At 46.3% G+C, this 25,307-nt stretch overlaps 1 long non-coding RNA gene across 2 annotated transcripts; it reads left to right on the top strand.

Moving 5' to 3' along the window:
* The first annotated feature begins 508 nt into the window (after positions 1 to 508).
* On the top strand, positions 509 to 24,745 carry LOC104912526. 2 transcript variants are annotated; one of them, XR_004160916.1, is made up of 5 exons: positions 509 to 1,202; positions 12,150 to 12,233; positions 15,360 to 19,201; positions 19,749 to 19,914; positions 20,103 to 24,745. It is a non-coding gene; the product is annotated as an uncharacterized LOC104912526 (long non-coding RNA). The 2 variants fall into 2 exon arrangements; XR_004160917.1 differs by lacking the exon at positions 509 to 1,202 and adding an exon at positions 10,437 to 12,038.
* The last annotated feature ends 562 nt before the right edge of the window (positions 24,746 to 25,307 follow it).

The raw sequence follows: 25,307 nt of genomic DNA, 5'->3' as shown, positions 1-25,307 counted from the left end.
TCCTCAACAATTTATCATGGAAAAGAACTACGTCTTTAATGATTTAGGTACCTGGTCTATTGAGGCTTGCTCCAATCTGTGCAGCCTCCAATTTGATTTAATTGCTCTTCTTAGTTTGTGACCTGGAAAAAACCAAGTGACAGCTCCCATTAGTGAAGCCCAGCTTGCAACTCGCTTGCAGTGTTACAAAGGCTCGCTGGGTGTCTTTCTATGCTGACTTCATTAAGAAGATATATAGAGGTCAAGTGTCACTTTGGCACAGAGCGAGTACCACGCTGTTTATCAGCTGAAACAGATTGAATCAACCTATGTATTTTATCTATATTCTTTTTTTTTTTTAATTGTACGGTTTTTAAAAGATGTTTTCAGAAGTTTCTTATTTTCTTTAATATTGAATTTACAGACCGGTCCTAAAGGCATTAACTGCAGTTCATTTATTGCTACTTTGGCACGAAAACTTTGGCATTGCACTCCTCTACAGTTATTCAATAAAAGATCTTTTGTTATGAGCACCTATTCACAGCCCTTGAATTTGCTTCCTAATTAATATTAGACTTCCTCACAGTTGTGCTCTGGAGTACAAATGCTCTCTTCTCAAGGATGTTGCTGCAAAGGCACACTGAATGTGTCTTTAAGTGCATCCTGAATTACTGACTTATTATTGGGTAAATCCCTGAAGTCTTCACTTAGCCAAAATTTCCTCTTAAGACAATGGATCTATGGGACTTGTCTCATCATTAACTGAACTCCAGCAGTTGTCTGGCACTCAGTGGACTAAGTCATGGTCACTGCCCCTGAGAGTGTACCATCTACACGAGAGACAAAGACTAAACAAGGCTGAGACGATAATGAGGCAGCATGAGCTGGGCTCCTGGCCTCAGCACTGCATTTTGTTCTCGAGGTGTTTGTGAAGGGAGAGGGGGACCTCTGGAACAACACCGGTTGCTGTATTGGCATTAAAGGCGTATTTTGGCATGCACTGTTGCTGACTGGCTCCTTCATTGTGCTTTTCAGCAGAGAGGCCGAGACAGCTGAAATCCAGCTCTGCTGCAAGGAACAGACCCAACCACCATGTGAAGAGCTGTGGGTCACGTGACACGAGCATGCCCTGCCCTGCCTCCATGCTGCTGCTGACCCACAGGAGCCACGAGGAGAAGCCTGGAGGGAGCAGGAGCTGTGATTTGCACCTCAGGAAAAGCAAGGTGGGAAGTGTTCCGTGCTTTCACAGGTCAATCGTTACCTTGCTGCGGGGTGTAGCTGTCACTGCTGGAGAGGGAGCTCATCTCCATGCAGAAACCCTTTGCAAAGAAATGCATATTTTGTTTTGTGTAGTCCTCCCCTCTACTCCCAGTGTCTGACGCAGTGCAGAGACACATAGGTCTGTTCCCACAGACAGCCCTTGCCCTCGGGGTGTTGGTGCAGGAACCTCGAGCAGGCTCTGCTCCCGAGGGCTGTGCATGGGACATGGGACGGGTGCCTTGGGGTGAGATGCCCGCAGGGGATGCAGGGCATGGCCGCTTGTTGTGGGCCTGACACGCAGTCGCAGGGCTTCTCACCATACCCCCTGCCCTCTCCCTGTCCCTCCACCTCCTGAACTATTTGGTGTGTGTAAGAATCCAGCTGTGAGTGAATGCAGGCAGGTGTAAAGCCCAGTCCTAATCCCCTAGCTGCGTACCGGGGTTCCTGTGGTATACTTTGAACATGTGCTTCAGATCATTGTTTCAGTAGGTAAGACCTGCTTCTCATCTGTGTGAGCCAGTGTCTTATACGTGCTTTGTGGGTTTTCCTAAAGCAGCCTAAAATCTCTTAATCCTGCCTTTCTGCCTCATATCTCTTGCTGATTGCAATTCTGAGCCCTGGGGCCCAATGATGGCTCCTTTCTGTCACGAGAGAGGGGTTTGGGTTTTTGTTGTTGGTTTTTTTTTGCTTTGACAGTTGCTGCCAGCTGGAAAAAGGATGTGTGACAGAAGCAGCACGGGTCCCAGCTGCTGGAGTGGGCGGCATTGGGGGGAGGTCTGACACATGGGTGCACCAGCACAGCGAGTCAGCCAGAGCTGCCTCTGTGGCCTGCAAGCAGCCATTAGTGCTGAGCAGTGCAGGACTCTCAAGGGGGAAAGAGGAGAAGGGGAGGTTTCTCCTGTTTCAAATCCTCTCCTCTTACTAATGGGGACAGGTCATGACCATGGGAATAAGGCACGAGGTGTTGATTCATTGAGCTTTTTCTTGTAATGCTGTAGATCTTCATTAATGTTCCCAATTGTGCTTTCTGCTGTTCCCAGTGGGGCCACTTAATGACGTAAAGAGCTTAATAAGGAGAAGCTGCGGTCACAGCTGAGGGGAAGGGTCTGGAGTACTGCTGCCAAGGGCTGGGCTGTTTATCACATGTAGCATCAGCCTCTAAATATTTCCTACCACTGGGACTGAGAGAATCACTTTGCTGAGGTTATCCTGTAAATTTGGCAGGGCAGAAAGTGAGACCAAGGAGTGACCGTACTGCGCTGTAAAAGTATCTGGCAGGAATCTGGAGAGGGCTGTTTGTTGTTATGAGCTGTGATACGCGTTGTCTGTGGATGTGAAGTCTTAGATGGAATGCAGTTGGAGTTTCTCTTAGAATTTTTTTTTTTTTTTTCATGTCCCTTTCTCATTCATGAGGGATCCTGGAGCAAAGAACTTGCTGATGCTGATCCCAATTGTAATAGAGCTATGGGAGCCCGGAGTCCTGGCAAGCATGGAAGACTGAGGAGAGAGAGAGGAATCTGTTGAGTCTGTGAGAGCTGTGTGCCCAAGAGAAGTACAGATAGAGGAGGCTAGAACCCAGGAGATTGAGCAGCCATGCAGGCATAGGCAGGAGTCTTCTGGTAGTTCATTAAATGGCAGATACGGGGGGCTGACACTGGAACTTGAGAGTCGCCCTTGTGGTGTGTTGGAGTGCTGGATATGCCTTGGGCTTGACTTGCAGGTGTTTTGGTGACTTTAGATCTGCTTTTTAGCTATATGAATGTGCCATTATCCTCAGACGGAGATCTCTACATGTGACTATTCTGCAGTAACTGCAGTTGCTTTGCTTTGAAACTCCTTATGCAAGTTTACGAGGGATGAAAGGCTGTATCTGTAGTGATGCAGAGTCACTTGTTCTATGTCTGTTGGAAAAGCATTTTTACTTTCCAGCCAGAGCTTGGACAGGCAGGGCAAGCTCAGGCAGGTTAGCACAGTTCATACCTGGAGGTATTACTTTAGCAAAAAGTCTCTGTGTGAGGGCACAGCTCCAGAGCATGCTTTAGGCTCTTTCCTTCAAATGCCCACCCAAGAGTTACTCTAGCAGAGCTTGTTGAGTGTTCCCTATTATTCAGGATGCTTTCGCTAGCATATTGGTGTGTAGGTGGACAAGTTGCAGCCAGGGCAGCAGTAAGACACTGAGTGCTCTGGTTTATTAAGGGTAGCTACATGCCGAGCTCTGGTGTGAATTGATGTTCAGCATTCAGTGCAGAGCAGATGTTAATGGAAGGTCAGCAGAGGCTGCTCTGCAGCATAATTATGGGACTATTTTGAGCTTTCTTCTTTGGTTTTAATGCAGATCAATGCTGTAAATTGTCAAGAATCATGAAGTGAAAGTGTCTGTGAGGCATCTAGACAAGCTGCCTTCCAGAAATGATTCTCGCATACTGAACTTAGAAATTCAGCACCTGACACGCCGATTTCTAGGTGCTTGGAATACTTTCCCAGGACTGAAAGCTTTACCAGATTCCAAAGGCTGGGTCATGCCACTAGCATAGAAGCATCCTCCTCCCTGTTCAACCTCTTTGATGTCCAGGCTCAATAAATAGAGCAGTGCCCAGCCAGCCAGCTGTGCTGCCCCATGTCTTCTAGGAATAACGCTGCAATGCAGAGATTGTGAAGGATTGGTGCATTTCTCCCAGCTGAGGAATTCCAGGGAAAAAGAGGGACTGCCAGTGTCAGATGTGCAGGGGCTCAGTGCTTCCCTGCTGGCTCCTGTATGCAGCACAAGGGCAGGCAGCTCAGCCTGCAGGAGCCCACCTGGTGAGCTGAGATCGGGCTGCAGTCAACAAGTCAGCTGGACTCCATTCTTAGGACAGAGTTATAAATGGGGGTTCTGGTTTCTTGTACTGTCTGCCTCTTATTAATTCAGTCCCTAGAGTGATAGCTGTCCTGGCCCTTCTCATCTCCATTTCTTTGTTCACAGCCTGCCTGTGTGAGTAATATACCCAGGAATATCCCTTCTGTTTCCTACTGAGTGTCCAGGGGTCTGCAGAAACTCCTCCTGTTGCACCCTATGCACGTGGTTATCAGTTTTGTCTTTCCCCAGTCCTTGTAACCGTCTGATTCTCTTGTCTTCTGTCTCACCCGAGTCTCTTTCCCTCTCGAGAATGCTCCAAAACTTTTGTCCCTGTCCTAACATTTCATTAGGACCACCCTCCACACTGAGGTTATCAGTGATAACGCTGAAGAAAGACATGCCTTAGTCCTATTGATGAGATGCTCCATTAATTCCCTATCTCAGCCTCACATTGACCTCCATTCCCTCCAGTCACTTGCAGCCAACTCCTTTTCGTACCCACCTACAACTCTTACACCAGTCCCGTCTTCTGCAGTTCAGCAAGAACACTTCCCATTTGGTGTAGTATGAAGGTACTGTAACATACGCAGAAGAAACCTCATGCTCACCTACCTTGTCAGAGAAAGGTGATTGGCACTGACTGCTTTGGGCAAATTACGTAATACTATGTTTTCATATGCAGGGATTTCCTTAGATTGTTGTCTGAGGAGATCAGATCTCCTTTAATGCTTTGGGGAAGGGTTTCACAGGAGGTGTACCAATGCTTGCAGAATGACCATTTCTTCTTCGCTTTGTATCTTGTTCCTGCGTGCTTCATTCCACCCCATGTGCTGTGATGGAAGAGACCTGCCAGCCAGTCCTCCTGCATTTGCCCTAAAACATATCCATACCGTTCAAGTTAAACAAATGACACAAACTGCAGCTGTCCAGCTTTCCCCTTTGCTCTTGAACTTACTGCATGAGAACAGAAACCTTGTGACAAGGCAGATGGAGGTGCTGCTGCCTTTGCAATCAGTGAAACTGAGATGGAGGTTGCATTGGTTGATTTTCCAGAATGATGCTCTACCCTGTGCTTGGTTCCATTATCCACGCAATCTCTTCTCTCATGCTTACATCTCTGTATTCAAAAACCGGGGCACTGTGCTTCACTAGTTTGAGGCATACCTCAATTCTCAGTTTCCTACACAGTATACAGCAGATCAGCACTCTTGATTTAAATAATTAAGGGATATTTTGCAAGATCTACTTTAATATCCTCTATTCTACACAGCTCTCATTGCAGTGACTCTACTTTTTTCCTGCAGCTTTTGCTGATAGCTTTCTTTGCTTCTCTTACCATTCTTTTCCCCAGTACTTAAACACTTTATTTAATTTCAGTAACTTTTTCTGGAGGAGAAATAGGTGATTTGTGATTCTGTGAAAACTGGAACTCTTATCTATGCTTTTCCTCCTTGTTTTCAGGTGCAGCATCTGGATATCTTTTGCGCCCTGGGCTTTGCTGTGTGTGTAACAGCACCAGAACAGCTCTCCCTGTCCAGAGGCCTTCTCTTTGCTAGGGCAGCCATAAATTTTTGGCGGTGACGTTGCTATAGCGATGGTGTCCGATCTCTCTCTGTTAATATTGCCCTTTTGGAAGGGCCCTGAATAGGCACTGAGGTAGGTAAATGTATGCGGTGACACCGAGCGGGTGATTCTATTCTGACAGATTCCTGCTCCGTTTGTTTCCAGGCTTGTCTGAGGGCCGGGACGCGGTGTTGGGCTTTTTGTCCCACGTGCTGCCCTCGCGGGGACGGAGTTAATGGAAGCCTTGTTCGGAGCCGCTGGGGCAGAAATTTTTTTGCTGAAGGAGACAAAAGCGGGACGGGCCACCTCAGAAGTTGCTTTGGGAAGGCCGTCTCTTGTGGGCTCTCAAAGGAAATGGAAGATAACACTCAGCCCAGGAGACTCATCCCGTGTTTTCCGGCACCCTCCTACCCACCCCACCGTCTTGTTCTTGCACATCTGCCTCCTACGGCATCACATTGCACGAAGGCCAGATCCCCTCTGTGCTTCTAACCAGGCCCTTTGCTGTAACGTTTTACCCAGCTCTGCTTCTTATAGCCCTTGGATCTGGGAATGCAATAACAGCCACATGTGGTAGGGCAGCAGAACAACACCAGCAGACAGAGACAGGTTGTTCTCCTGTGGAAGACCTCCAAGGCAGAGATTTAAACCTGCAGTTATGCTGGTAGTGCTGAACGTCTGCTCTCTGGGGACAGCAACATTTCATCCAAAGGGAAATGCAGTCAGCATAAATTTATCAGTGTGGGCTCTTTAGAAGTGCTTCATCACAATAAAGTATGGCCTTTCGATTCTACCAATTTCTAAAACAGGAAATAATTTCTAATGAATAAATTACTGGATTTAGCCTATTTCTGCTCTGTAAGGGTTCTAGTTTTTCAGGGTACTGTGTAAGTCTGGGGGGTTATTTGCTAGAGTGCATAGAAGGGAGAGTGTTTATTGGCGAGTGGAATGTGGAATAACTGTTTTCCTAATTAGTCATATCAATTACTCTTATTGCTGTGCTTCTGACTAGGGCTGAACGTGTCCTGTAGTACAAATAACTGGATCCACACAGTTGGGTGGTAGCATTTTTGGCATTATATCAGTTGAGTACTGATGCAGAGATTATTAATCAAAGGCCATCCATGGGCTCTGATCAATAGAAGACCGCAGGCCACGGGGGTTTTTTTCTTCTTTTCCAGGAGCCTCTTTTGTTTGTTTGTTTGCTTTTTAATTTCCTCCTTAAGTTTTCCTCTCATCCAAATCCTTTTCAGTGCTGCTTTTGTTTTTTCAAAGAGAGGAGCCATTTCTTCAGAGACAGCAGCACATAACTCGTATTCACCCAAGAAATGAGGGTTACCTCAGTTGGACAGGCAGGATGCTCAAATGGTGGCTGTGCTTTATGAAATGCTCTGAGCTGTGTCAGGAAGAACATGCTGTGGAATTGTAGAACATGGCTCTTGCTAAGATGTTATCTGGGGAAAGCAAGACCCCTCCTGTTGTTGATATCAACCTATCAGGAGCGAACCGGAAATTAGTAGAGAGGAATGTATCTGCTTATGTATTTGAAATGGCTGCTGATACAGAGTGGGAAACAAAGCCATCTTGAGTGTCAGCTAATCTCCACTGGACCGTGTTTTGTCAGCTGGATGCTGGTTTGGCAAACACTTGGGTCTGCGACGTGGCATGTATTCATGTGAGCGGTGCCATTGAACGCAGCGACACTTCTCACGTGCGGATGCTTTAGTGGGACGGAGACACTAATCCAAGGGATTTTGTCAGGGTTAAATAAGGACTTTCCCTGAGCCCAGTGTTAGGTGCCTACCTTAGTGGGCAAGGGGGTTCTTCTTACCTCAAATCCTCGCTGATTTGAGAGGGCTGTTGGTTTACTTGTTCCTTTTGGTTTTGTGAAAGGGTTCTTTCTCTCTAAATACACATTCATAACTTCCCTTTGCTCTCCTGGGACTGGTGGTCCACAGAAGCCTGCAGGGCCTTGTTTCTGCTGCAAAATGAAAGATTCTTTTGTCATGCAGAATCGGAGTTAAAACTCCAAACACAGATCATTTACAACCATATAGCTAAGAAAGAAACTTCTCTCAATAGCACACAGCAACACTGTCAGACCCTGTAAATAATCCCCTACACCCTACAGCACTCTTACCAAATAAGTCTGCCTGAATGAGTTGGGATGCTGTGCTTTATGGATGCCACTGCCCATTCTACAGCCTGGACGTTTTTAAAAAAACCCAGAAACCTTCTGATATAATACTGCCATTTAAGAGAAATCAGAACTGAAAAGCAGCTGTCAAACTTTAATTTCCTGGCTAATGAATGGCCACGATTCCATTCTTCAGTGATTCTTGACCCTAGAAACAAAATGTATTAGCACTCTCAGATTTTGCACAGTAGTGCTAAATGGGGCATGTAATGTACTAATTTAGTGCCTCTTTAGCATAATCACAACCTACGTGCACAGCTACATTTCCTTGGCAGGCAGCTTTCCTAAGACCTGCAAAGAACTTACGTAGGACATTTCACCCTATTATTCATTTCAGTGATGCTTGGGAATCAATATATGTGATTTTTTTCCCCTGTCTTGTCCTCCACAAAAAAGCATGAAATCATCCATTGATCTTCCTGGGGTGATTAAAATGCCAAGAATTCTGTGCTTTTCTCTGCCTGCAATGGGGAGCTATGTTTTTGCTCTGCGTCCAGCCTTTGAGTCTAAAAGCTTACAAAAAGGCTGAGTTGGTGTATAAATAGTACTTTCCAGAAGAAATACAGGGTCTGTGGGAGCCAAAGGCTGTATTTAGCTCAGTGCTTGGAACAAGTCATATATGACCAGTGTTCCTGGTAAGCACCTGTGACTCTGTGGCGTGCCTCGTTCAACAGCTGCTTCCAATTGTTTGTGATATTTTTGTTTTCTATTGTTTCTAATTGTCACCTTTACCCACAGAACGCAGGATGGCTGAGGTCAGGGACATTTCTGCAGGTTTTCAGTTCCAACTTGCTGCCTGAAGCTGTGTCAGGCATGGCGTGTTGCCCAGTACATTCAGTTTTGAGTATCTATAAAACAGAGATTCTTTGGGCAACTTGTTCTGGTGTCTGGGCACACTCTCAATTAATTAATTAATAAGTAAAAGCAAAACCACCACATTTTCTTGTGTTTAAGCGCAACCTGTGTTTCAGTTTGTGCAAGTGCCTCTTGTGCTTTCTCTGGGAATCACTCAAAAAAAGTCTGTTAGGTATTTATACACATTGAGCCTTCTCTTTTCCAGGCTGATCAACCACAGCTCTCTCAGCCTCTGAAAGTGCCTGAAAGTTCAGACAAACCAGAGAGCAGCTTTGACCATAAAATAGCAAATTTGAGTCTTGTTTTGCACTGTTCTAGCAAGGTACTGCTCTGCTCTGTCATCTTCCCTCTATAAATTAGTGCAAATGAGGGGACGTTTACAATACACTTTCAGAGGACTGTGATCCAGATGGAGATACAAAAAGAGAGATCCTGAATACATTATTGCGATGCCACCCCAGGATCTCTATGGTGGTTTGCCTGTTCTTGCCTGGTTTACACAGATGTGCAGGGGATATCTGCCCTGATTCTGTTACAGAGGCAGCCTCTCCACTTCCACAATGCAGTTGAACTACTTCTTACTTACTACTTCAGCATTTACTGGGTCTAAATGGTACTGCAGCCTCTGTGAGGAGTTCTGCTTATCTGTGTGATGTACAGTGAGCAGAGAGCTGTGTGTGCCATGCTCCTGCTTGGGATCTGTCATGGAATCAATCCTTTATGCGTGTGCAGCTCAGACAGAACTGCACACAGCACCGTGGGGGTTCGACACAAACTGACTGGGACAAGGCATCTCCCCAGCAGACCTGCCTTGTGCTGGAAACAGGCTGTCTTTGTGGTTACAGGAGAAGGTGTGAAGCTCCGCACCTCTTTCTACTCTTTGAACAGTCTCAGAGCTGCTGGAGGTGCTCAGCCAATTAGTGCAGCCAGTCCCTTTCTACATGTTTTTATTTCCATGTATAGGCTGCACTATAGAGAGAAAAAGCTGGAGACATGCCAGTCTCTTTCCAGAAATTCAGGAAAAGGAAATGGGATTGTTAACTGAAATGGACTGTGCTGGTGCCGCAGTTCCTTGGGCAGGCATTGTGTGCCGCAGCAGTGTCGTCCCAGCAGATCAGGTCTGCTGCTGCTCCTGCAGGACGGGGGTGTGCCACAACAGCTGGCATTGTAAATGTGGGACACAGGACTGCTTGGTTATCCAGGTGAGAACCTGGGGAACAGGCCAGATTGCTGTGTTACCCTGCATTTTGTGTGTGACTGAGTCTTCCTGCAGCAATGCAGTTTAAGCATCATTTGTGCTTAGGGCTCTGCACTGTGGAGCATCTGATTGATGTAGCAATTTTTCTTTCATCTCCGGTAATAATTAACTTTAATACTTAATTACAGACACGTTTTAGACTATAAGGATATTCTTTGTGATAGGTGCCAAATAAGTTACTATTAAAATAGTAATTAACTGCAAAAAAAAAATTCTTAGAATTGCTGCGTGACATGCACACAACTTGCTGCTGCCCCTTACTGTGGAGACAGAAACCTGCCACTTCCTACTGATGTCTGTTCTGCTCTGAATAGAATCATATCTGTCTGCTCAGTTCAGAAGCTGTTTTTCATACATTACTTTTGAAGATGGTTATCTTAAAATGCTATATTATCACATCTGCAGGCCTTAAAATGCGGCTGAGCCTGAGGACTCTTCGAGACAGCAGGTGTCTGTTCAGCAGGGTTGGGTTGCTGTGAGTAGGGAGCCCAGCTTCTCTGCAAACCTGGGAATGGGTGGGAGGTGCGAAGCCTTGTGTGAGAGGCCCTGCTGTTGTTTGGAGGCTGGCTTGAGGCGTGCTGCCCCTTGAAAAGATGGGGAAGAGGCAGAGCTGTAAGGTAGGCTGTCAGATGTGTCGTTTGGGGTCACAGGTTGCAGAGTCCAAAACTGTAGGTCTCAGGACCATAAGAAAGTCACAGACTGTGCATTTAAGGTCAGGTTTTCTAGGTATACTCTTCCTCTTGTAGCTCTCTGTGTTGGATGTTTCAGAAAAGTTCTGCTCTTTAAGTAGCTGACTTGGCCCCACCACCCTAACTCCAACTATTTGCCTGCCAGTATTCCCCTTATAGCAGCTAACCCAGCTGACAGTTAATGAATCTAACTCTTGCCAGAGGTGAAAAAGTGCACTGAGGTGTGGTGGACCAGGAAGGCGTGCTGAATTCTCAGCCATTAGTGCAGCAAAACGCTGCCTGTGCCAGTGGCTGCGGGGTGAAGGTGGGAGCAGAGTTAGAGCAGTGCCAGGGCTGTGGGTGAGGTTTCCTGCTAGTAGCACTGACAGCAGTTATTCTGTATGAGCCTGGGCACAATCCAGGGCAGTGCTCAGAGCAGCCAGGCACTGCTGCTGGAACACGTGAGCGTTCTGCTCTATGGAAAACGATGTGTGAATGGCAGCTGAGCTGGGCAGCAGAGGCTGAACCTTTTTCTCAGTAGAGATTACTCAGTGCCGCCCACATCATCAGAGCTCACCCACAGCAATGCTGCTTCTCCTTTTTCAAAGAAAACGTGGGTTGTTTTGCACACGTTGCACGTGGTTAGCAAACCTGGTCGTGGTTTGCAGAGACTGTTTCAGCTGCCCAGCACCTGCAAGCCGCAGAGCTGCTCTGCACCCAACCCTGGGTGGCATATCCCACTCGTGCTCTCAGCAGCTCCGTTATTTCTTTGCGACAACAGAGGGCACCAGCGGCCCTTGCTTAGTACAGGGCTCTGCCCTCCCGGGCTCCCCGGGACATGCAGGGCGGCTCCTACGCCTTCGGACTCGTGGGAGAAAGCAGCCCTAACACCATGCACATCCTGCTCCTCAGGTCTGGGAAGATGCGTGCAGTGAAGCCGGTGGTTTGTTCCCACTGAGCCTGCGTGGGTGTTTGTGAAAATGTGCAAGTCTGCAAAGAGCAGAGGTTTGGATACAGCTGGCAAAGCATGTTTTATTCTTCCAGTGGTCATTCTGCATCTCCAGTTCAGCGGGGTTCAATCCGGATGTCTGCACCCAAGCAGAAGCTACTGAAATGTCAGGAATCAGTTAATCTGCAATGAAACAGTTTGGATCTGAGGCGAGGTCTGAATCTGTGCTGCATTACATCAGTTTGGCCTCACTGACAGCTGTATAGCACGTGAGAGTTGCCTGCAGGGACGACCCTGAGCTAGCTCCAAGCTATTCCCTGCCAGCTTTCCCACCAGAGCTGGGAGGAGCGCAGTGCAGACTAGCTGTTTGAGCCCGAGATCCCCAGCAAACCTGTCAGCCCTCAGAGCTGATAGGCGGTCCATCTAGAGGTAATCCCAGCAAAGTGCCCCAGGCTGCCCCAAGGGTGATCCAGGTATGTTCATTCCCCATGCAGTAGGAACGGGTCTGCTTCCAGACTGCTCTTCCACTGATGTGCAGATCCTCTCTCCTCCCACTTACCCCCTTATGTTTATCACTTCTGCAGGTGCATTCTGGTGTAGGCTGCCTGTGGAGAGATGCAGAGAAGTTCAAGCTGTATTTGTTATTCTCCTGAAGCACAGCGAAGCAGGTAAGCAACAGGCACTGTTAGTTAGGAGACAGATCCTGACAGTGTCAGGTCACAGAGCTGTACGTGTGAACCATAACCTAGAGTCCATACTGGGGCCCCATCCTATTCAGTCCTGCAAATCTGATATATCTTACTTTTTGCAGAAGGACCATTTGCATACCAGAAGGTTTACTCACATGAGCATGGGATGTTGGATGGTCTTTTTATTCGCAGCCTAGAAAAACGGAGGTCCCAAGCTTCTTCTACTGCCAGGGGACATGTGAAAGCTTTGAGCACGTGCTACAGAGATAAGTAGAGACATATGCTTTATGCCAGGCCAAGATGTTTTTATAAAGAGCTTCTGGCCACGTCTGGTAAAACATTTAATAACATTTCTGCCAGCAGCCAAAAGGCAGTCATATATTTAAAAGCAGCAATAAAAGTTCCTATGTGAGTCAGAGTCCTACAGAAATCCTGCTAGTGAATTTCCCCATGGTAGCCTGCAGGACTAGCTGGAAAAAAATACCACAGAATTCTACTGGTATTAAGTATTTTTTAACAAGTCTTTGGAAGTGGCATGGAATGTCTCTGCAAAGCCCCTGAAACCAGATTCCAGGCTATGTGCAGCCTAAACAGCAATGCTGGTACTTTTTACTATAGCCACAAATCCTATTTCACTCCCAAGGGATCACAGAGAGGCTAGTTTCAGCGTGACCTTTAAGTGGCATCTCACTGGCTTACAGCAGACTATGCATTAGTGCATATTCCTTTAACCTGCAATCCAGTGTGCTCAAATGTCCCTACCGCAGATGGAACAAAGTGCTACCCTGACATGTGCTGTGGCCTGGCCTCAACTCTCCCTTCTCCTTTCCTGCTGAGCTCTGCTCTTGTAGTGCTAATGAAGTACATCTTCTTTTCCTTTCAAAGACCTCAGGTGATCCCTTTCTGCAATGAGACCCTGGGCTTTTTTGGAAATGAATCTCATTAAGATCCAAGGCCATGAAAGCTTCTCTGCTAATTCTTCCTGCTGCTAAAGCCTTGTCAATAGCCAGCATGCCCTGGTTTGGCTCTGCTGCAGGCAGCGGTGCTGGAGGCCCAGCCCTGAGCAGGCACTGGTATCTCAGAGCAGCTCCTTCTGACTCCTGTCACATGTGGTCAGGGATGCAAGCATTTGCCCTACTGCTGCTCTCCTGCCTGTGCAGGAGTGGTGCTAATAGAGGGAGAGGAGGGGTGATGCATGTATCTTTCGGTACTCCTCCATCACTGTGCTGAAGTAGTGCAAGTTGCCCTCTGATAGTATTTTGCAAGTTGCTTCCACACAGCAGTGCAGGTCTGGTTTAGATGCCAATCTTTGCAGCATGTGGAGCTGATCTGGGAGCACTGCTTGGCCAGAATTCCCCCCTCACCACCCCAGGACTCCGGCCTCCCTTTCCTGGGGCCTCGTCCCAGACAAAGATTCTACTTGGTGCTCCTGCAGTGTGGCTGCTTGGTGAACAACCGTCTTCTGACGGTGTCTGACCTCTGTGCAGCTGTGCCCTTGGCTGCACACAGGAAAGAGACAGCGACACGCTATCTGGTTACCAGCCTCAGCCATCGCCTTTCCTCCTCCAGGGCACAGGATCTCCTTCCTGAGTGTCAGGAGAGACTCATCCAGGAGAGCGTTTGACAGGGCAAATTTAATACCAGCCTGTTATGACTTGTTGTAGATTTGGGTAACACGTGGAGCAAACACTCTGTACAACGGCACACTTCTCTCCTTGGAAGCTCTGGAGAACCCTTCTGGTCTCAGCTTACTGTCCCAATTTGTCGTTCCCAGAGGCTGGGGGAGGAACTGGGTGTGAGCAGCAGATCCCATGGCAGCACACTGCCTGCATACAGCATGCCTCGGGGTCACTCCCACGAGGATAGCTGCAGTGCCCTGAGCGGCTGCAACCAGTTCATGTCAGCGCGGATTTACTCACTGTGGGTGTGATTATCCAGCAGGACAGCAAACGAAAGCAAGATCCCTCCAGCTTTGGATCATCATAGGGTCTGTTGAGCAATTCAGTGTGTTTATCTCATAATGATAGTGCAACCCTGAGGCTTGTCTCTTTTAGGGCCTCACCAGTGTGGTGCCTGGCTATTACATCAGAATTGATGTTTGGACCCGTGGGGTCATGCTCCCAGGAGGAGGGGAGGTGACAGTGCACATTGTCCTTTGCGTTTGTCTCCCTCTGTGATCGCATTTTTGACCAGAAAAGTGCCAGAGCTCTGGGCTACACAGAGGAATTCAGGCTAAACAGAATGCACGGAGCAGCTCTGTGCTTATCTTCTGTTAAAATCCTACAGATCTGGGATGGCACTGGTGACGTCTGCGCTTGCCTGTGTCTGTACATGCGTTGCATCTTATGAATCAATGAGCATTTTCCAGCATGGGTAGCATGGAGCAAAACATAATTATTTTTTTCTCTGCCTAATGATAAGCGAAGAAAAACACTCCATTTGCCCATCAGATGCTGATGTACCCTGGCTGAGGCATAAGCAGTGGATCTGCTTGCAGCACTGAGAAAACAGCATCCATTCCCTGTGCTGGTTCTCATCCTCAGCCTCAGTGTCCAACCTGGGAGCACCAGCAGGAGGGGATGGTGTCCTGGGTGGCTGCGCAGCTGCTCCGGTCACTTTTTGTTGATGGGATGTACAGATGCTGGCATTACCTACGCAGTGGTGAATTCACATTGCACAGCAGTCCACGCAGTTGTGGTGATTCATGGGGAGCAGGAAAACCTACTCTTATCTTCAGGGAGAAAACTGCAGAGCTTCGGGTTTCAAAGCCCTCGCTTCAGTGGAATTACAGGTTCAAATCCTGAGAGGGTCAAACAAGGTCTTTCTTCCTTTGAGACAGATGGAGTGTCACGCAGTAAATTGCCTATGATTCTCTTTGTTAGATGCTGTGTTACTTTGAAAACGGCATCATGACAAATCTTGGCTTTCTGCAAAATAAATAACCGCATCATTTATCAAAAACGTTTGCTTTCAGAAATGTCGCCACTCTTTTAAGGCTTTAGAGACTCCTGGGAATGAGAGAGACCAGAAGAGCACAAGATGCCACTTTTCTTTTCTTACTCCATTGTATTTGACATTTCACTTTTTTCTGCTTATTTGAAAAAGCCCCGGCGAGGAGTGATCCCTGGCTGTGGCATGTTCCAGCAAACGTGGTGGAATGTGACAGCAAGGAACGCATGCTGCCTGAGCCTCCCTGGAGAGATGGGAGCAACAGTCGTGCTCACTTGGTGTCCTTGCTGCCTGCAGTCACCCTGCACAGGAGGAGCCCAGTGGTCACACTTGTCCCCACAGCTGCAGACATCACCCATCAATGCTGCTCCCAGGTCTCTGGTAATGGAAGGTTCAGCTCCCTGGGACTGGCGGAGTCACGGCATCGGGACTGGTAAGTGGAGAATAACTAGCATGTTTCTGCCCCCTTAGCTGATAGGAAACATCCAAAGCAGCACTGCTAGCTGGAGGTCCTGTGCTCATTTCATACAAACCATCGCTGAGGAGCAGCATGCTTGGCTTTGCAGTAGGTGTGTTGCACACAACACAGGTATGCTGTTCCAACAAGGAGGCTGTCAGATATGAAAGCTATCGCAGCCAAATTCCTTCTTCAGAGTTCCTCAGGAGTAGCAAAAAGTCTGGCAAGGCTGGGGAACAGCTTTGAAACTTGGTATTTTTCTTCTTCTAAAGATACCTCTGATGTTCAGCTATTTCCCCACACTTATTCTTTGCCTAGGGTAGAATATAACATACCAAATGAAATGTTAAAAACAAATAAGCAGGAAGTGTATTCAGCAAAATCAGCTGTAGTTTATTTTATAGGATGTGTAACAGTATCTTATTTTGTGCTTGACACTGCAAAGGCTCCTAATGTCCAGCTAGCACCTTAGAAATGTTTTTAAAGAGACAGATGAGGCAAGAGGCATTGCAGGCTGCTGCTGTGTCTTCTGCTGGATGCCCTCAGTGCTTTTCGAACAGGCAGGGATTGGCATCCCCTGTTTACACACGGGAAAACAGAAATAAAAGAGTTTATGGCTCCTATTTCCAAAAGCAGTCACTAGCTTTGTGTCTGTCTTTTTGGTGCCAAACTGTGAGAGTTTTTAAAGTTCTGGCATGTGTGCAGAACAAAGACCAACTGTTCGCTGGTTTAACTGGTTTGACTTGTACACTGCTCTGCTGAAAAGGTGCCTTAGTGTGAAGTTTGCGTAGCACAGTGGAGAAGCAGATGTTCCCTTCATCCCTGTTGCCCATCAGGGCTGGATTTTAGAAGTGCCCCAGTCGAAGCCAACAGTGTTTGCACTGTCCAGCACTGCTGAGAGCTGGGCCAGGTGTTAGATCAAATGTCTGGAGCTGAGAGTGTAACATTTTTTCAGATGTGCTTCTCAGTGATTTTTTTCCAGACAGATGCGGGAAGTCTGTGGTAGAGCTGGGAACAGAGCCTGTTCCTGTGCTGCAGGAGGCTGTGTGTCTGACAAGACACAGGCATAGCCCTGCAAAGTAAATGTGATTTCATGGTGGGAGCTGCACGGCACCTGGCAGTTGCACCAGGGGATTTTTCCTGGTTCCCAGGTTCATAGGGGTTTGCACCATGGCTAAAATCTCAAAACCTCTGAAATTCAGCAGGGAGAAGGTTGGTGCTTCATTATGGGCCTATTGTCACAGTGCATCTTTCAAGAGAGTACTTGTATGTTTGTGTGTGGTGTGGGCTGGGTGGGCAGCTCCCTGCTGCTCTGTCTTTTCCTTATTGGATGTGTGCGCTTGCACAGCACAGGTTTTCTGTCCTGCAGCTCTTATGAGTTCACATTCAAAGATTACTTTCTCAAGACGTTCTTTTTGTTAAAATGTGCTGTTTCCATAGTTGCACCTGTTCTCAAGGATACCACCCAAGGGTAAGCTCTTAGAGGGCGCAAAGCCAGCATCGCAAGTGCAGTTTCCATGGGAAATGCAGGCAGGTATATCTTTACCTGCAGCTCAGAGTATCTGCTCCCTTCTCCTCTTCTGCAGTGTGCCAAGGAACAACCAGTTCCTGCAGCAGACAAGGGCTGTGGTCTCCAGAGCAGTGAGACTGCAGCTGAGCTCCCTACAAAGAGGATTTAAAACCACATCTCAAACCCCCCTCTGCCAGAACAGGTCAGAAGTTCCAGATTTTCTTGTATAACAGTCAGGCTTAATTTTCTCTTCACTTGTTTTTAAAAATGCTTATATTGTGCTGCCATTAGGTAAAGAGTGGAATTTTGGACTTAAAAGCAGGTTTTATACTCTTTATTTAGTGGAAGACCTGGAGCTTTTTTGTTGAAAATACATCCATGGAAAGAGTTCACTGAAGAACGTTCTGCTTAGAAGTATTTCAGCCATCTGCCATAGGAAGGAGTTGAAAACCTCTCAGGCCTTTCCTGCTGTGAACACGCAGGATTTTCTCTAGCCAAAGGCTGAATCTTTCACCTGTGGATGAAGGCTCCATTTTTTGATCGATGTCACTGTCACTGAAACATGTAAATGCAAAGGAGTTTGGATGAAACCCTAACCGATATGCGGCAGGGAGCAATCGTGGGCTGGCAACAGGATGGAATCACTGACCTAATCAACCATTTCCCCCTCTAATTGCAGTGATTCTATGGTTTAAAGAATTACACAATGTGTATTTTAGTTGGAATAAGACACTATTATTGAGTAAAGTGCATAATAATTGTGTTTCGGGAGGTGAAATAAATGTCGATCAGTAGGCACTTTAATCCATCATTGTACTTTGCTAAATTACTTAAATTGCACTACATTCAATACTAAAATTACTTGTAATAAAGTGATTGCCGAACTGACACTCACAAAAAGATGTCTAGCACCTACATTTGTTTTCCTAATTGACAATTTTAGGCTTCAGTCGAGGGAGGGAGGAGAGCCCACAGCCTGCACTTCAGTTGATAGGAATGGAGGGCACGTAGACCCGTGCAGAAGCAGTCTTTTAGCAGTGAAGAATCCTGCCTGCATGAAGTAATTCCAACTGCTGTTAGCTTTCAAGCCTTGCTTTGGTCACTGGGTAGGTCCATTTTGCCTGCATTTCCAGAAACATTAGATTTTGGCACAAGGCTTCCTTGTAGTGATACTCCGCTTGTTTATATTGCTCTGCAACTTCTTCCCAAGCCATTCACTAATTAATATCCAATTTATAGACTGAGATGGGTGATTTGGTTGAGAATCTATAACATGATCCTTAACCAAATGATCCAAACTTGCTCCTGAGTGGGGAGAAAGATGCATTCCTCCTGCTCAATCTCCAGAGGCACTTTGGAGGCGACTGTGACTTTTGTTGATTCTTCTTCCTACAGTCCTTCCGCTCTGCAGGATTTTAGTTGATAAAAGGTAAACATAAAAGGAATCTTGGTTTTAGTTCCTAATATGACATTTAGATTCAGCCTACCTAGGGCTGTTTTTTTAATTCATGTATTACTCCAAAGATGTTAACAAGCTGTATAATTAACTGATGCTGAGCTAAAGTAGGTTTTGGTTTTTTTAAACTTTAGCTAATGTCTGTGGTTACGTGCTTGGGAGAAAACACAGATTGTTTTTTTCTACAGACAAAGCAATACCCTTCTGCAAAGGTATGTAACTCCTTTCTCATGAGATTGAATGAGAAGCTGAGGATATACCTGTTCTGTACAAGGAAAAACATTTTATGGTAATGAATTTAATGGAAATGAAAATTCAGTTATAGCTTACAATAATTTTATTGCTGACCCTTACCTTTGGAAAACTGCTTTGCTTTCTGAAGACCAAAGTCTTTTTTCTTTCTCATGGCTTTTCTCAGGCTTGGTTGGAACAGATCTTCAAGAAATGTAATTGAAACATGTTAGAACTTCTTTTTGGAGGAGAAACATGCACTACATCCAAGAACACTGGATTTCAACCCTCTCTTGATGTTTCGATGGCCTCAGTTAGTGGGATGAAGCCTTTCTTCATGGCAGGTGATTTAATTTGTAGGGATGCTGATTGTCTTAACAAAGTAACAAACACTCATCTGATATTTTTTTCTGCCTTTCCTTTACGTGAAAGGAGATGTGAATTTTTCCTTCATCAGCAGTCACTATATAACATATTCACATACTGTGCAGTCTATTAAAAAGTTTCAGTAAGTTAAGCAAATATGAGGAATTCTGATGGGAAGGAATTAAAACTGTCCAATTTTTTCTTCCAAAATAAATATGAATGTTAATCTGAAAAAGTGAAGAGTGCCAAATATTCATCCTATGTGCTAAAGTGACTCATGGTGAAGGCAGACAGTTTTATAGTGCAATTTCTTGTGCTGGAAATGGATAGCTTCCAAATGATACTTATGAAACAATTAGCTGTTCATGGATAATCAGATTTGTATGGAAATGTAAAGATAAGTGATTTAGCTATGATCTCAGCTGCAGAGTGACTGAGGGTGGTGGGCCATACTCCACACAAAAATCTTTTGCTGAAACCTCCCGGATTCAAGCACCTAACAGCTCCCTTGACTTTCTTTTCTAGAATGACACACGACAGATTTGCATCTTTAAAGATCCTTCCTGATTTTGCATATAAACAAAACCTGACTTAAACGGTTCATCTGGTGATTGTGAAGGGTTTACATTGATGGATCAGGTCTCCACCACCAACCTCAAAGGGAATTCTGCTGTGGGCTGCTAGAACACAGGTAATTCTTACACCTATTTATGTGAAGCTTAGGAAGGGGCAGAGGCTGAGTGACCAAATGACCAAAAAATGTCATGAAGTCTTTTTGTATTTTAAAGCTAAAGTACTTTTCAGTCTTACCCTTTTTCTTGAAGTTATCCTGTATGTGATGGAAGTGAAGAGCTTTTTTACTTTCCACGTGTTGCACAGATCAGGGAAGTGATGCTGTTTCTAAGAGACGAGCTGCAGCACAAAGGACCCAGCCAGCCTGACTCCATCCTGTCCAGGACAGCCAGGTTTTGACCGCCAGTGTTCTGTGGCCCTGTGGATTTGCAGCTCATATATACAGCTCTGAAAATGCATGCACGTCTCCTATGGACCATACAGCACCAGATTGGTTGCATGGAGGGTGATAGTACTGACAGTGCAGAAGAGGTCTGTCCTGCATCTTAAGACACCGCCTGTGATACCTCAGCAGAGCTCTCCTCTCACTTCCATGACCTGTTTGTCTCCAAATTGCCAAGGGAGAGAAAGGCAGCAGACAGCCAGATGAGTCTGGCTGGTCTCCAATGCCTGTCAGTATCGGTCCATGGATAGTCTTCCATGGAGATGTTTGATGTTTGTCCTTGTATTCTTTTCACACTGGGCTTCTCTGTCTGGTTGGCCACATTTCTTCTTGAAGTGGGCTCTTTCTGCCCTGCCTTTGCCAGTGTGCTTTGTTGAGTAAATGGAAGAAATTGTGATGAGGGCTTGCTGACCCCAGCCTTGAGCTATATGGGAAGGCCCCTTAGGAAAAGTTTTTTTGTGTGATATTTTCAGCTTAAGTTTCCAATTCCAAAGGCCTGGAAAAGACTGGTTGGCAGCCAAGCTTTGAGTGTGTATTAATCTGCCTGTATCCTCCCTGTAGGTTTGCCTGTCCATGAAACAAACCACAAGGGCATTGTTAATGATGCTGCAGAGATAAGAGAAGTTCTCAACCCAGAGGGAGATGCCAGGAGCCTTGAAACAGTTTGGATCCTTGTCTAAACCGTGAGAGAAGCCTGTTTTTCTAAAGCAGATGTGGCTGTGTCTTGAAATCCAACGACCAGAAAAATACTTGCATTCTATTTAATCTCTAAGGTATCACGGATTCAGAAAAATACTTAGAGGTCTTCCAAGAAAGCATTTGTAGATTTGAGTGTGCAAGCCTGTAAAAGTGTTTAGTTGTCTAGCAATGGTAGCATATGCAGATAAAGCATCTTTATCTGCTTTAATAGTTGTTATTCCTCCACTGAAGCTGGAAGAAAAGGGAATGAGTGCTGTGATCCTATAATCTGTTCAAATAAGTTCCTGATGACACAAAGGCTCTGGGGTAACATCCTGCACTCTGCAGCAGGTGTTAAGTGCAGAGCTACTGATGGTAAAATGCTTTTGATGCTGCTTATTGTGGAGGCAGAACCCAACCCAAAACATCCTCCTTTCTTGAGTTGGGTTTGTTTTAGCTCTTGGTGATTTCTTAGGTAGCTAGTTAATTTTTTAAGTTCTGCTGTGACCCTGCAGCAGCATCAGAGAGAATTACATCTGCAGCAAACAAGTCATTTTGGCCTTTCAGAGAGGTTAATGACACTTTGAGATCCCTCAGTTGTATTTTTCTCAGATAATCGGACCAGGTATTTCTTTCTTTCTTTATTTTAATTAAAAATACAGATCTACATGCTCACCAGGAAGTTCGCTCACTCAGATGCTTAACAGCACTTTGCAATTGGCTGAAATATCTCTTTTCTCTTCTGGAAAACAGCAGTAGAGACATTGATCAGAAACTCAGACTAACTTTGGGGGTCTGAGTGCCAGCAGTGCCAGCTCACAGGTACCCCCTGTTACGCATGCTAAAGTTGTCCTTTATTGGCTAGCGCTTCTTACCTACCCACTGATGTGTGTGAGGAAGAGAGCTGACTCATTCTGATGCTGCTGACGAGACACCCACCTTGGCTTCTGGTCCTGCTCCTGTTCCTACCAGTTGCTCTTGGTGTTGTTGGTGACCTTGCTGTTGTGCATCCCCAGAATGGGAGGAGGAGGAGAACCTTTGTAAAAAAAGCTGGGTAACTGAAATGGCTCTGTACAGCACTGCTCAGCAACAACTAGAAACATAGGTGTGTTTTCAATATTTTTTTTCTCCTAATGCCTAAACATAGCATTATGCCAGACACTAGGAAAGAAAAATTGGCTCTATCCTCCTTCAAAAAACAGGAAACCTTGGAACACGTATTTTGGAAAATGCTCTCTAAGGCATCACCCACTGTGTCCTTTGCTACCCTTCCTGCTTCCCTGGGGCCCAGTCTCCCTTGCCCCTTTCTTGGTAGTAGGACTGTCCATCTTTTGGAGGTACACTTCCACTTTGGAGCCCATTGCATCCTCCGTCAGGCCAAGGTAGTCCAGGACCCTCAGCCCTTTCAACTTGCACAAAGTGTTCAGCAGAGTCTTCAGGGACTGCACTGGGAGTTCACTTGCATACTGACTTAGTTTCTCCTTTGGGATAGACTTCAGGACTGGGTGGACAGCCAGCAGAATTTTGTCCAGGTTAACAGTGCTGATGGTGCCTGGGAGAAGACGTGGTCCTTGGAGCAGCTTGAGCAAGGTACAGAAGATGCTTGTCTTGTCAGATTTTATCAGGACCCTTCTCATGAGGGTGTTGATGGACTGTGTGAGTTTTTCATCTTTCTCTTGGTCCTGCTCTAGGCAGTCCTCCTTACCTTCTGCCTGAAGGTAAGAATGCTGTGCATGACATCCTTCAGTATATCCATCAAGGCCTGCTAAGCCAGTTTTATCTCGAAGAGAAGCATCCAGGTCTGGATGACACAGTTGTGTCGCAGGATGATTTCATCCTTCCACCTTTTCTCATCTCTTTGCTTTTGCTGTTGGATAAGCTTGAGAGGTTGTAAGCTGGGTACAAGGAACTCATTTATTGTGTCCAGGCATGGCTTCTGCCTTGTGCTTCTGTCTCAGCATCTTCTCCATACCTGAATGCTGGTATCAGGATCACTACTGCTAATACAACAAATGAGGGAATTAATTGTGGATTTCATGCCACCATCTTTCGAGTAGACTTCATCTGTGTTTTTGGCTTGGCATCACCCTTGTCTTGCACCCCTTGTTCTCTGAGGGGCTCCTTGGAAGTCTGCTCCTCTTCTCTGCTGGTTTTGGGTGCTGGCTCTTTAGCCAACACTTATGAAGACATCTGCTTTCTGTTGCAGGTGCTGTGGTTGCAGTGGGAAAGGGTGTACTGTTGACTACAGAATGTCTGGAATGTAGGTCAGCAGAGGCTGGATGGGTCTGACAGTCTGGCATTGGCCTTCTTCAGTTCGTGGCCCTTTGCAGCACCCTTCAGCTCACTGGTGGCTTCTGCCATCTCCTGAAAGCCAGGGAGCTTAGGAAGGAAGGCTGAGCTGCCTGTGAGGCTATTCACACAGCCTCATTGCTATCCTGCAGGCAGGAGCAGAGGTGAGGCACACACGGAAACAGATCTGAGAGAGTTCAGTGAAGTTTATGGCTTATGTCCTCCTGGGACCCTTTGGGTCCTCCTGGGTCCTGTCACTGGGGCTTGACTTGGGGCTGGCACAGCTGGGGACTGGTGGGATCTGCTTGTGCACCTCCTTCAGCTCAGCCTCTATCAGAGGACTAAGGGGCAGCCTTTCACTCTCCATCAGTGCTCTGAGTGAGTCTCCCATGTACAGGTAAATAACTCTCAGCAAAGTGACGGCCAGGAGCCATCTTCAGGGTATTTACCAGTGTCTTGGTGTCCATTTCAGCAAAGCCAAACTCCAATGGCCTTTGATAGTCCAAGATCTTGGTTTGGATGCTGGAATTCTAAGGAGAAAAGACCAGTAACATGGCTGTCTTTGCAATCCATGCCAATGAACACAATTCTGCTATAGTTGTAAGGGCTTCTTGAGCACTCTTGCTGCATAGCACATCTCCTACCATTTCCACAATGTTGCTGATGACGATTTGTGCAGTTGTTCGGGAGAAGTCCCCTTTTTGAGCTAAGAGGGTGATGGTGTCAAGCTTCATCTTGCCTGGGTAAGAAGCATAAAATCATAAAGTTTATAAAAGACCACGAAGGTCTCCTGATCAACGCACAGCCAACCCACAGCTTGGCCCAGCCAGTCCTGCAGCCAACCCTGTGCCATCATGGCAGCACCTCTGCCCTGCCAGGTGGCCCAGTGCGTCACACACCATCACTCACAACAACCACACATCGATGTGCAATGGGCACTGTCTGGGTTGAAACCAGGGCATGGGGAGGGCACAGTGCAGTGCTAACTCAAGTGATGGCAAGTAGTTGTATGCATTTGGATACTTTGGCGAAACACAGTTCTGGGAACGGCGAAAAATATGCACCTTGCTTTCTGTTTTGATAGAGGAATGTGAGAACGGGGTTTCAAGATTTTGGTATATTTTCTATTCCATTTTCAGTCAACATAAATGCATTCATCTTCAAATTTTCAAATTGAATGTGTAGAATTGCAATCAGATATTCAACTCAGAAATGTGACTGTATCTCTTTACCAAACTTTCATAACACCTCTCTCACCAGAGAAAGATATCCCGTGTTTCACAGTCGCGCCTCATTCATGTCACTGCTTTTTTGGCAGTACGTGCATTTGTGAGCAACTGTTGTCAGAGATGAAGCACAGGAGTAAAATTTCATCAGGAATCTCTGATGAAAACCTTGAGAACTCACTAAGAGCTGCTGCCACCACCGCCAAACTGGACTGATGCATCAGTTTCACAGAAACAAGGTCAAACATCCCAATAATTCTACGTTTTTGTTGCTCTATTTTGTGTATGTTTTAATAAAAAACATTAAAAAATAAAATCAGTTTTGTTACTTACATACATTAAACATGTTATGTATTTTATAAGGGCTGCTCCAAAAGTACTGCCTGCTATTTTATTATATTGGCCCAAAACACCAGAGGTGGAAGTTGGTGGTATGGCAGTAGAGGCTGAACCTTCCCACCAGCATCCTGGTACATGTTCTTGCCATGTGACAGATGGCAGCAGAGGGGCAGTCTGACAGAACAATGTCTGACATGGAAGTGCATATGGAGCAAAGGTGTATCATCGAATTCCTCTGTGTGCTCTCTCAGCACAGGAGAACTGCTTTTTGAAGGCTAAGTGGATCCTCAGGACCGCAGTGCATGGCCAGGGATGGGGAGATCTCTGCTTTGCTGAGGCCCTAGGAACCTGCTCCCTTTGAGATACACAGCAGCAAAGGAATGGGGTGGGACCTGGACACTTTCCAAGGGTGCCCTCTTCACGTCGTGTCTGCTTTTTGGGTTGGGAGCCCCACCGCATCACCCGCCCATACCTCTTCCCAAAGTCCTCCCCAGGGCTGCCACCGTTTTTCCCCTCCCAGAGGCATGCTCGTGCCAC

The sequence above is a fragment of the Meleagris gallopavo genome, chromosome 11 (assembly GCF_000146605.3).
Source record: "Meleagris gallopavo isolate NT-WF06-2002-E0010 breed Aviagen turkey brand Nicholas breeding stock chromosome 11, Turkey_5.1, whole genome shotgun sequence".
Taxonomy (NCBI): Eukaryota; Metazoa; Chordata; class Aves; order Galliformes; family Phasianidae; genus Meleagris; species Meleagris gallopavo.
Note: the sequence above shows the minus strand (reverse complement) of the source record. Positions and strands in the feature narration are given on the sequence as shown.